Below are 13807 nucleotides of genomic sequence, written 5' to 3'. Positions count from 1 at the left end.
CACTTTAATTATATTTTTTGGATTTATTTAAAATTTTTATAGATTTTTGTGTTTATTTTATGTTTTTTTTAAATAACAAGGATCAAATTTTAAATTTTTTTTGTTATAAAACTTTTTATACCATTCAAAATCACTCATATAAAAAACTTAAGAAATAATAAAATTATGAAAACAAATACTTTCTTATATTATTTAATTTTTCAGGTTTCACTGAATTAATGTCATCTTATATAATTTTGAGTAAATTGTACAAACTCATCACCCACATGTAATAATAATAATAATAATAAGATATATGAATAATTATATATATTTTACCTTACCGATCTATAGGTGTTCTCCGGCTCTAACAAACTGATTGAGCTGCTGCTACATTTTAAACATTTCTATTAATTAATTGACTAATACCTGTACTCCAAAGATGGGTTCTTAAAAGAGAATTTTAATGTGAAGGAAACTAAACTTGCATCTGAAGATATCATAAACGTGATTTTTTAAGTGAAATGAATATACAAACTATTTAACCAAAATTATGCAAAAATGGTAAATAATTTTGGATCAAATTAAGCCACGTTCTTCTTAATCTAACTTCTAGCATACACCATGCTGCACCCTCATTGTACTAACTTCTAACAAATCAAATAACTAACTTGTAACCGTAACTAATATAACAAAATAAATTAATTATTTAACTAACCAGCTGAGTTAGACTAACTAGTTAACAACTTAACAAATTTAAGCCACCCTACTTGCATGTCTAAATAATAATTATCAACCGCATCATTATAGTAATTTACATATATTTTATTTATATTATATATCTAAAAGAATTAACCTAACCGGTTAGGGTAAATACAATGATGAGTCAGATTCTAACTATATATTAATTTAGTTGGTTGTTTTTATAGGGATATACAACAAACGAGTTATTTTGATCTATATATGGTTGTATCTGATTGTTATTTTAATATAAATGAGATATAAATATAAATATACAAGAGTATATAAACATAAAAAAAATACTAATTTTATACCGTGTTTGATAAATTAGATATAATAAAATATTATAAAAAAATTAGTATATCAAATTAAAAATTTGTTTTAATATTTTAGAAAAATATAAAATATATACTTTTAATATATATTTATGTATAATCGTGTCTTTTATCATTTTCATCTTAATAAATAAACACCATATATATACTGCTTTGTATTCTCCTGTATCTATATTTTAATAAACATGTATGATAACATGGAGTACATGTACTAAGTATGCGACAAATATTATTGACATTACATAAGGGTAATTTTTTTTATGAAAATAAAATAAGTGGTATACTTTAATATTATAATTTTATATTTTTGTTTAAATTGTGGAAAGAAAAAGTATCAAAAGATTGGATTTTTATATATCAAAATTTTTAATCTATTTAAAATAAAAATTAAAGAATCGGATTTTTTATCCCATAAATTAGATCATTGAGAGTCTGAGTTACCTTTTATATCAAATTCAAAAATGGGTGGATTCCATTATTTGTTTCTCTCTTTAAATTGCCAATACAAATCGTATGACACTTCTCTATCTTCATGTATGTGTATTACACCCAAGTCTGGCCAATATAAAATTTAGGTTGCATAAATCTAGGTAACCCTAGAAAGCACACTAATAGTAGTTATTTGAGTTGAGAATAAATCTTTTTAATTTTTTTTAATTATTTAATAAAATATGATTTTTTATTTTATAGTTTTTAAATAAAATAAATAAATATATATATATATATATATATATATAATAGTCGAAAGAATGTAGTATACTAGGAGCCTTGAATAAATATTAAATAATTAAAAATCATATTTTACCAAATAATTATAGAAAAAAAATGAAGAGAAATGAGTCCTCTTTGAGTTGAAGTGCAAAGGTGGGGATAAGAAAGACACTGCTACACCGCCACACTGAGCCAATATGGGATTGGCGTGCACAGCAAAAGATGTGTGTGAATGCATGTGTGTGATCATAGCACATGCCTCCAAATTCAAGTCACATGCATCCTCATATCACCCTTAGTTGGCAAAACCCTCTAACCCCACCCCACCATCTTTCTTCTCTCATCTCAAATTATTAATAACCAATCAAAATACAATGTTCTTTGAATATATATTTTTTTAAAAAATCATAGAATTGACCTTACTACTCCATACAAGGGATGTTATTGGATTTTCCTAAAATACTTTTAAAAGATTATAATTTATGTATTTATAAATTGATACTGTGATACACCGTATGTCATTATTATTTACTATTGATGATTTTATATTTTTTATTTGAATTTGAATATGAATATTACTCTATGAGTACATGAAATATATTTTATTAAACTATTCAATAAATATGCAATAATTATTTATATTAAAGAAAACTAATTTTTAATTAGTCAATATTAATTAATTTTTTTAAATTATCAAAAAAAATTTCTAAAAGTAAGACTCGTTTTTCTAGAAGATTTAAATTTTATAATTTAGAATAATTAACAGTTTAAGATTTCAAATTTATAATTTAAGATGAAAAATATATTTTTAAAAAATTAACTAATATTTACTAAAAAAATTGGTTTTCTAATTGATTTTATTTCCATCATCCTATTAATATTGTATTGGTTAAGATGGTAACAAAACAACTTTTTAATAACTAGAATGTTGAATTCAAGTATTAAAAATAATAAAAAAATACATTTTATACAAAAATTTAATCTCTTTAATTATAAAACCTCAATTAGGTCGAATTCAACTAATCAAATGCGAATAATAAGCTTCTTTTAACTTTAATTTAATTAAACATTTTTATTTGTTAGTGATTGGGGTTTCACCTTTCTTGCTTCCTAGTTTGCAACTTTTTTTTTTATTTTTATTTTTTTTTTTTTATTTTTTATTTTTTTGTGATAAGGCAAAGAAAGAATGAGAGGCTGGTGTGGTTTGACTGAATAGTCTTTGTTGGCCTGTTCCCAACACACTACATGTCTGGTTGTACCGAATTCCGAAGGACATGCCCCTTTTTTCTCTCTCTCTCTCACTCTATACTCTATAATAATAATAAGGGATTGTTATTATTAGGGTTTATGGAATCCACATCTATGAACCAATTGATCATATGCCACTGCAAAGTGCAAAGCAACCCCAACCATCCAATGTGGGATTTTCATTTCAATATATATCTTTTCTATGTCTCACTACTGGATTTGAATCTTATTCTTTTTCTATTATATAATATAATTTATTTAACCAATCTATCATAGTCTTATAAATAGTAACTAATAAGGAATAATATAAAGCCATTATATTGGACTCTTCTGTTTTTTTTTTCTGTTTATTAAAAAAAATTGCTAAAATTTAGGGTCAATAATGTGATTTAACCTGTAATAAGGATAAAGTTGAATATATAATATCATGAATTGAATTAATCTCTGAATATTTCCATATCCTAGGTCATTGTGAAAACTGAATTTCTCTAGATATAACTTTTTTACAAATATAACACATTCACTGCACTTATATAATAATTTATTATAAATTATTAATATATATATTAAAATATGTTGTAAAAATTGGATTATTGGAGGAATCATATATGAGTTGATGGGCATTATGAATGCCCAGATTAGGTTTGCCGAAAGTGGTAGTAGCACATCTGGAAGGATCCCTGTGGAGAACGTGCTAGTCCAGAAAGATTTACCTCTTTTTTTTAGCAGCAATATTCAAGCCTTTGCCTTAATTAAAAAAATAAAAGAAAAAAAGAATTAGTCATTTCTTTTATAAAAAAGTGTAAAATATTATATCAACTCATTTATATTTGAATTTAATTTAAATCAACTTGAGTAGCTCGAGTGATTAATATATATATTTTAGAAAGATTGGAAAAGAATTAAAGGATTTGGCAATGGTAGAAAGAAGATGCTCAGCATAATTGGTGTTGATGATGATGCAAGTGGCACTTCTTTAATCCACAAAATAAAACTGTTTGTTTTTATCACAATGTCATTTCTTGTCATTTAAAACACATGGAATCAACTAGTAATGTTAACAATATCCTTCTTGTCACACCAAAAAGGGTAACCCTAATGGTTCCTTACCCTTTTGGGAAAGTTTTTTCTTGCCCTTTGTGGTACCCCACCTCGTATATCATCATTATTAGAAGTACTAAATATAATTATATATAAAAAAAAACCTATTTATATACATATATAGTTGCTATGAACATTTGGGGATTAGGCTCCTAAATAGCAATATATATATATATATATATATATATGACCTCAAAATTTGTACATTCATGCATGCCGGTGAAGCGTGAAACAATAAAATGTATGTTGGCGTGATCTAATGCAATATTATAAAAATCATCTTAGGGTATAGCTATAATCATAGGAGCTTCTTCTATCTTGCAAAAGGTGATTAATTAGTATAATTAGTTCCTCAAATCACGAGGTTAAATCATCAAATGTGTCATTTCTTCATACACGTTCTTTTGTTTAAAGAGGATATATATATAATATAAAAGTATCCGTTGAAGAATATTTAGTTTGTGTTTTTATTTTTAGTGATTTTTGTATTTAGAATTTAAAAAATGTAAACAGAATTTGAAAATTAAAAATATAATTTTATTTGTATTTTTATTTTATTTTATAAAAATTTAAAAATAGAATAGATTGAAAATAAAAGTAAAAATAAAAAAAATACAAATTAAATCAAAGAGACCCCTAACGTTCTATATGTAGAGGTGATTACTTTTAATTATTTAAACAATCAATTATTGGATGCTTGTGTTATTACTTATGCAACAAGTTTTTTACTTTTTTTTGTTATTTTCATATTAGTACTAGTTAACGAATTACTAAAAAAAACAGTATTTCTTCGGTGTCTATCCATTGAATTTAAAATAAAGTCTTTTATTATTGAATTTGTTTATTCTTATTTATGAAGTATCTCTTATTTTTTCTGACATTATCATGTAATTAAAAAAAGGTAAAGAAAGAAGTAATATCATTGTAAAATTAACTTTATATTTGATAGTAGTAGTGTAAACATTTTCCCCCTTAAATTTTTATTAAATAAAATATTTCATATGAATATTTACTGATGAAGTAATTAAATAGGACGATTCAGATTTCAGTGATCGTTACTATTAATAAAAAATATTATTTTTTTCAAAAAAAAAAATCAAGAAGTTAGTTGTAGTTTCTAAAATTATCGAATAAAAAATTACAATATTCAATGAAAGGGATATCAAAGAAATTCCACGCCAAATGTTCTAAGGAAATATTAGATAATTAGATCACTCAATCTAAAAAGCCACGTTTAAATTAAAGCCTTTCAAATATAATGAATTTTAAAACTCATTATTGGGTGGCCCGAGAATGTGTGAATAGTAATTTCATTCTTAATTAGTTATGCATTTAAAAAAATTAGATTTAATTTCGATCCATTGATCATTTAAACATTTAATTAAATTCACCTTTTATGGAATTATTCAAATACTAATTGTAAAAAATATAATTTTTACAAATGTAACAATATATAAATAAATATTTGTATAAAAGAATTAGGCCTAGTTTGGGTAATCAATTTAATTAAGTTCCTTTTGATAAAATAACTTAAACAATAAATGATTCTGTTAAAAGTAACTTATAAATAAGTTATTTTGTATTTGAATTTTTAACTCTAAAAATGTTTATTTTATAGAAATATGATGAAAAATAGAAGTATTATGAGAAAAATTATTTTTTTAACTTCTCTATAAGCTCATAAATAATTTTTAAAAAAATTACAATTTAATTTTAAAAATTATACCAAATATTAACACTACTACTTTTTATAAGTCAAAAATAAAAAAAATTACTTTTAAAATTTCCAAACCACCCTTATGCTAATAATACATAAAAGTTAAAAGAGAATATATGAGACTCAAACTAAAACCACTCACTTGCAACGATTGGTTCTAACATTGACATCAATGATTTACTTTGCATCAAGCCTTCAATAATTAATGTTTTTATTAAGTGCAATGATATATATAATTTATTTAAAGTATAAAGCAAATATACTTTAAACTCCTTTAGCCGCCGCATTAAATCTTAATGTGGGGCCTTAATTTTGTGTGGTGTCGTTCAATAATTGGCTAACTTAGCTTCATGAATGTAATTCCCACCTTTTGTTTATTATATTTTAATTTTCCATTCTCTCTTTTGTTAAAGGAAGGAGGGAACCTTACATTATAGTTCCATGTGTTAGGTTTCAATTTGTTAATCATCACTTCATCAGCATATTTATGTGTTTATAAACATGCTAAGCATGAATAATATTCCCTTCAAGATTGGACTATATACAATAATGCATCCTGCACTTAGCTAATAAGTTTTGGACTATATATATTGACTTCGTGTCATTCATATAATAAGCATCAATTGAGATAACACATTTGTTTTTTTCTTCTAAAGTTAATCTTTGAAAATATGCGTGAGCATATAACCTTCTTGATTGAAGAATTTTACAAGAAGTGCCCAGCCAAATGAGTTTGCTTCTAATTATAATAAGTATAAAAAATTTAACTTTTAATTAATTAATTGTTTATTTTTTGAAAGATTTAAAATTTAAATTAGGGTTTAGAGTTTAGAATTTAAAATTTTTGATTTAAAATCTCGAATTTAGTGAAATGATAAATATAAATATAAAAGAATGATTTTAAAAAAATTATTTGATATTAACTAAAAAAACAGTTAATCTTTTAGTTTAATTCTATAATCAATTATATAATATAACAATACAATAATCACCTATCTATTACTTGGGAGTATAGGGAATAGATTAGAGGGCATTTGTTTTAATGCTTTTGGAAAAGATTGTTATTTTATAACTCAAAATATTTTTAAAATAATTTTATTTTTTTAGCTCTTACTAAACCACCAATATCCAGATTTTATTATTAAAATCCAATTAATCTGGTCCTACCTGAATTGAATTAAGTCACTTTAGTAATAACTACTATTTCTAGGTTTCATTTAAAAAAGAAAAGAAAATCTTAAACTTTTAAATTTAATTTATTCAATATATTCAAAAATAATTCTTTTAATTCGGTAATTAGGTATTTGATTACTACTTAACTAGTGCTTGCAATTGCAAACGTATGTTGGGATAATAATGAATGTAAGATAGTAAAATTTGAGTTTCATCCAAATTTTATTGGTAGATTTAAATTCTTCAATTTGAATCTAACTTGCACTTTAAACTTTTCAACCCAATCTTATTTAATTCGATCATATAAATCAAATTTATTTTCATTCAAACATAATATTTAGTTATTTTATATTTTATATAATATTAAATATTATTTATATATTATTAGCAAATTAATTTATTAGTTTGGTGACACTAAATTTAACTTGTGCTCAAATTTTTACTTATTTATTATACTAATTATGATATATATAAACTAAAATTAATTATTAAAATCAATCATTAATATAAAATATACATTAAAATATAAAATATACATTAAATATAAATTAAATAATATATTTATACATAAATATAAATAAAAAATAACTGATTTTAATAATTAATTTTAATATAAAAATAATATTTTTATTATTAAATATATATAAATATACACATTATATATTAAAAATACAATATGAATGGATAAAATTGTCAACTCAATCCAATCGAATAAGAATATATTGAATAACCGTAGGTACAGATACGGCTACCGACTTAGTGTTTCTCAAATATCTCCCATAAGGATAAAATACAAAAAAAAAAAAAGGAAATACAGTAGTATTATTTGTACATTATTTTTGGTATCTCATTTTCAGATATATAATTTATAATCATTAGATCATCATTTTCACACAATTTTTTGTTCACCTTTTCTATCCTTAAATGCGTGCAATAAGTACATTAAGGAGACATTACATGTTTAACAATAAAAGCAGTTGTTATACATCTATATCATACAATGAATAAGGGGTGGTCCAAATATATAATAGTACGTACTAAATACTAATAAATCACTATAGTGATATCACTAGGAAAACTTTGATTAAATTCGTATAGAAGAAATAAGCGAGGAGAACAAATCTAACCGCCAATGATTTTTAATAACTAAATATGTGTTCTTTTTGTTTTATTAATTAAAAATAATTTAAATATACAATTAAGTTTTATACAGATATTAAAAGTGTTTGATGTATACATAATATTTTTTATTTAAAAATGTTAAAAATATTTTTGTTTGACTTTAATTTATTTGCCCAATTTTTTTGTTCGGATTTAATTATTTTGTCGGTTTCTATAATTTTACTGAAATTTAATTAGATTTTTATATTTTTTTCTTTTCGATCAAGTTTCTATAATATATCAAATTTTGTAATTAAGTCTCTATCGTGATAAAAACGTTAGAATTAACAAAATATTCTATTAAACAAATTAAATATGCCTAACACTTGAATGAATATTCTATTTTGTTTAACAGAATATTCAATTGATTTTAATATTTTTGTAATGACAGAAACTTAATTACAAAATTTAATATGGTATATGGGTTCAATTAAAAGAAAAAAATATAAAAATTTAATTAAAGATTCAATAAAATTATAAAAACTGGCAAAATAATTAAACCTTTTTTATATAGTATTTTCTTTTATTGATTTTATGCTGAATTTTTTTTAGGATCAATAAATATCAAATTCTTGACCTTTAAATTATAGAAATTTCTCATTTAGTATTTACCAAAAAATTTCAGAATAATATGTTTATTACTCTATTTAAAACAATAGCGTTGTGGATGGACTTTATTGAGTAATAAATGTTTTAAAAGGACTTGATAGTTTAGCAGAAAAGTTTTGCTATTTTTTAATGATTAGAACCTTTCATTTTTAGTATTCTTTGATGATGTGTTTGATATATTTCAAGAAGGAAATCAATTACCAATTATTAATACTTTAAGCTGAACATATTTTGTTGATATTTGAATAACAAAATATTTTTAAAAAAATGAAAAAATTGGAGGTCAATGTTTGTTCCAACTAGTATATATACATGGGTTCTACACGGAATAGTATAAAAAATATATCAAATATTTTTTTTCAATTTTTTAAATAAAAACACGTATAGTCATTTTTGTTATAAAAAATTTATAAAATTAATTAAATTTAAAGTTTAGCTATTTTTCAGATTAAAAATAACAAAACTAATGAGTAATCATTTTACTTATTTTTAAAGTATAATAATTACCCATTAATAGTAATATATATTTTGTAATTAAATTAAAATATTTACATTATAATGTTATCTTTTTAAATATGTCTCTTTAAATAATTTGTGATTGAATAATATAAAAAAATATTAGTGGTTAAATTTAATTATAGACATCTTCTCATTATTCATGAATAAAATTTTTAAATTCTTTTACTCTTAATTAAAATGAGTTTGAGCAATATAATTTAAGCTGAGATAAAATTTATACGTAAATTATCTTTTCTAATATCATAGCAAAAGAAATTATTATGAAAAACTGATTTTGCTGCTAAAATCTACCTAGAACTGCTTATATTCTAGTATTATATTTATTCTTAAAATTAATATAATATTATCAACGTTGTTATTTCTTAAAACTTACCAACATATTTTATCTATTTTTAAGTTTAAATAGCTATATTTGTTTCTAAAAACAGTTTTATATTTTTTTTGTTAAACTACCTACTAAAATTATTAAAGATAAGATGAATGGATAATTAAATGTGCAATATCTTATAGTGAATAATTTATAAAATATAAAAATAGGTAAACTAAAAAAAAGAATAAATATTTATTTTTTTAATAAATAAAAAAATATTTATGCCTATATAATTAATAGTGGGCATATAATTATTAGATAATAAATTATAAGATAATATTAATGAAAATATTAGATTTGATATTAAAATAAAAATATATAAACAGTGAATAAAATATTAAGATTAAGGAAGAAAATAAAGAAAAACTTTTGATAAACAACAACTCAAATATTAACGTGACAATAAATTAAATCAAATAACATATATTTGAATTAATTAAATTAAATAATTGATCTAATAAATATAGAAATATTTAGTAATAAAAAATATTAGCTAAAAACTTGCAAAACTCACTACTTTTGGTTTTATCTAATGTATTCTAAAATAAATAAATATTAAATAAGACAAAACATTAACGTGAGAATCAGATAACATATATTTAAATTAAATAATTGATATAATAAATTAATTATAATTATTTGGCTCAATAAAATAAATTAAATAAATAAAAATATCTTATAAATATACCATATAAAAATTATAATACTTTTAAAACCTATTAATCAAAATACATAAGATGAAAAAGTCAATATAAATTAACAAAATCAATTTATTTATTCCAGTTAAAGCAAATAATTAATATAATTGATTAGTTATAGTTATTGTGATTGAATAAAATATTAAATAATTTGATATTTATCTCAATCAAATCAAATAAATATATAATTAACATATTTAAATAAATTGAATAATAAATCCTAAAATATCTTTAAGAATATACCACGTTACCTATGTTATTAATTGAAAAGATTTGATTTTAATAATATATAATAGATTTTTTTAATACACCTAATCAATAATTATAGAAATTTTTTCCAAAAAAATTAAATTATGAACACACCATTTATTACCTATGAAAAAGAAAATAATGCATTTTGTTTCAGATAAGCTTTACATAAAGATGGGTGTTGGAGAAGATGGCGATTATGACAGCAGGGGATATAAATTATAATAGATTTTTTAATTTATTGTAAGCATCGGTAACAAGCAATGAATAAATGAGTGTGAGGATCAGAATTGAAGAAGTTGAACTTGTTGCTTATGGAACGCTTGGGATGTGTAGAAAACTTTGAAATAACAAAACACAAGAAATTTGTTGTCAACGAGTGTCTTGAGAGCTTAGGAATCACACACCCGAGAATAGATCTTCATTTTTTTTTTATTTTTTTATAAAGTGTAATTTTTTGTTATATATTTTTTAAGTAGGACAAAAAAAATATATGAAAAAAATATTAAATAATAAAAAGTTATATTTTATAAAAAAAATAAAAGAAAAATTAAAAGATCTATTTTTCATTTTCTTGAGTTGCTATATTTGTATATTGAACACATTTTGAACATGATATTTGATATGTGTATTTTTTGTGTCTAATTATATCTTATAAAAATTAATTTATATTTAAATATCAATAAAAAAATTAAAATATCATTCTAATTTTTTTAAAAATACTTTATCTATATTATGTTAATGTGTTTTATAAAAATTTAAAATTTGTATGATTGTATGTCTTATATCATGTCGTATTTCGTATTCGGTCATGCATCATAACTTGAGAATTGAGAATATAGTTCAAGATTTTAAAGAAAAGGATATTATTATTAAAAAAATTTAACTAAATATTGAGAGTTTGATGATTTTCATTTTAGATGTCAAATAATTTTAAAAATTTCTAGGTCAACTGTCTCATATGAATCAAGTTGTCTAAGCATATGTCTCTACCTATCATCGGCTTAATTTTTTAAACAAATAATTTTATAATATGATATTTTTAAAAAATTATAACTAAAATCTCTATATTCGAGGAGTGATTTTATGAAAGTACCTATAAACTAGCAAAAAATTAGTCACCATATTCGGCTATAGACAACAATAACAAAATAGTAATAATAATAATAAAAATATTGAGAATACATATGTTAAATAATGTTAGGTAAGTTTAATTAAGCAAACAAAAATTATATATTTATTATTTTTTATTTATTATATTTTTCATTGATTTTTCTCTCATTAACTTAACCAAGTTATTAGGGAAAATTTAACTAATATTACCTAACTTTTAAAATCGATCAATTGTTTTAAAATAAAAAAGCAGATATATCTTTTTTTTTTAAATCAAACCTTAACATGTGTATTTGAACTTTGGACCACTTGATAACAAAACCCTAAAGATAAAGTCTCTACACTTTTTCTTTCTCTTATTTTATGCTATTTTCTGTTTTCACTTTCATTATAATGATTAAAATAATATGGGATGACCAATAGAAGATAAACCCCAACAATACAATTATTCCTTCCACATACATGATGCAAGCAAATTTCTCTTTCAGTTTCTGTATAAATACCCCTTCATATCCCTTCTTTCTCTTCATTACAACAACATATGAAACATTTTCCATAGTAATGGAACAGTTTTTGGGTAGGGAGAAGAGAGGAAATAATTAAGGGTTAATTAATTACTTGTCCCTCATAAACACTTTCAAAAGCAATAGTGATGGTTTAGTTAATTATGAAGCTTAATTAGTCTCATTATTCATCAAGTGATAGAGGCTATTATGGTATTGAATTTTCGTCTCTGCTAATTAACGGTAAAGGGTGGTGACAGAAGAGAGTGAGCACACATGGTGTTTTCTTGTATGATGGTGTTTCATACTTGAAGCTATATGTGCTCACTCTCTTGCTGTCACCCCGTAACCATTTCTTCCTATCTTTTTTTAATTTCTGCAATATATATAGATATATTATATATTTTTTTGTTTTTTGGATTTTATTATCTTCTTTATGCTTTAACTAACCCTAGCTAGCAACTTATTAGGCTTAACTTATGAAGCTCACATCTCAGGTATGTCATCTTCTTTTTTATAATTTAGATTTTTTTTAATTTAAAAATGAAATATTGTAGATATATACATATTTGTAACAATCTATATAACATATAACTGATTTGATTTATTAATTTGGATGGTAGTGGATTCAGTCAAAATTATACCATGGAATGAAGCTGGTGTGTTGATGATTATTGATAAGGGTATCTGGAAAATACTTGCAATAATGATGAAGTGACCTTTTTTGGTTTCTAGTTTCCACTGTTAACAAACAGTTGTATATTCCATTTCCATTTTCTTAAAATGAATTTACCCCTAATTCTGTGTTCACACCCAGATTTAGGGTTTTCAGTTCAATAAAATTAATTCATAATTAGCATTTTTTATTAAAAAAAAAAGCATTTTTATTTTTGTCTAGTCCATATTAATAACTTAATTGTAGTTTCATCTTTATATATCATAAAGGTTATTAGCTAATTAATAATTATAATTTTTTTTAGCTAACAAAAATCAATCTGATGTTAAAGAATGAAATTTAGAAATTAGAATATATACGGAATTTTGAATTTAAAATAGTTCAATTTGCTGATTATTATCATATTTCATATCATTCTCAGGTAACAAGAAAGTGTTGCTGATGAAATATATATAGTCCCATATGAATTGATGATGAGTTGTGATAGGAGCAAAGCTACTTCAATGAAATGGAAATTAATTAACAATTATATGTATCTTTCAGGGATGAAGGATGTTGAAAGGGTTATTATATAGATATCTATCATCTTCTTCAATTTCTTGGATATATGTGTCTGTAAGAACAACGTTGTTGTCTCTGATCTGTCAAAATTTATTGTCAGAATTTTAATTCTGGAAAGAAAAAGAAAATGGTGCAGCTTACTATATGTATATGTCATATGTCATTCTAGCTGGAATCAAATAAATTTGAACAAAATATATATTTGCCAGAAATTTTATATATGTATTATTTATTCTGTGCTATAACTTTGATTACAACTATCTAATAATACAATATTAACACAAATATTTTTAATATTTATAATAATAATTTAATTAATACATATTTTTTATGTTATGCAATT

Source organism: Arachis duranensis, chromosome 6, assembly GCF_000817695.3.
Source record: "Arachis duranensis cultivar V14167 chromosome 6, aradu.V14167.gnm2.J7QH, whole genome shotgun sequence".
Lineage (NCBI taxonomy): Eukaryota > Viridiplantae > Streptophyta > Magnoliopsida > Fabales > Fabaceae > Arachis > Arachis duranensis.
This window is presented reverse-complemented; position numbering follows the sequence as displayed.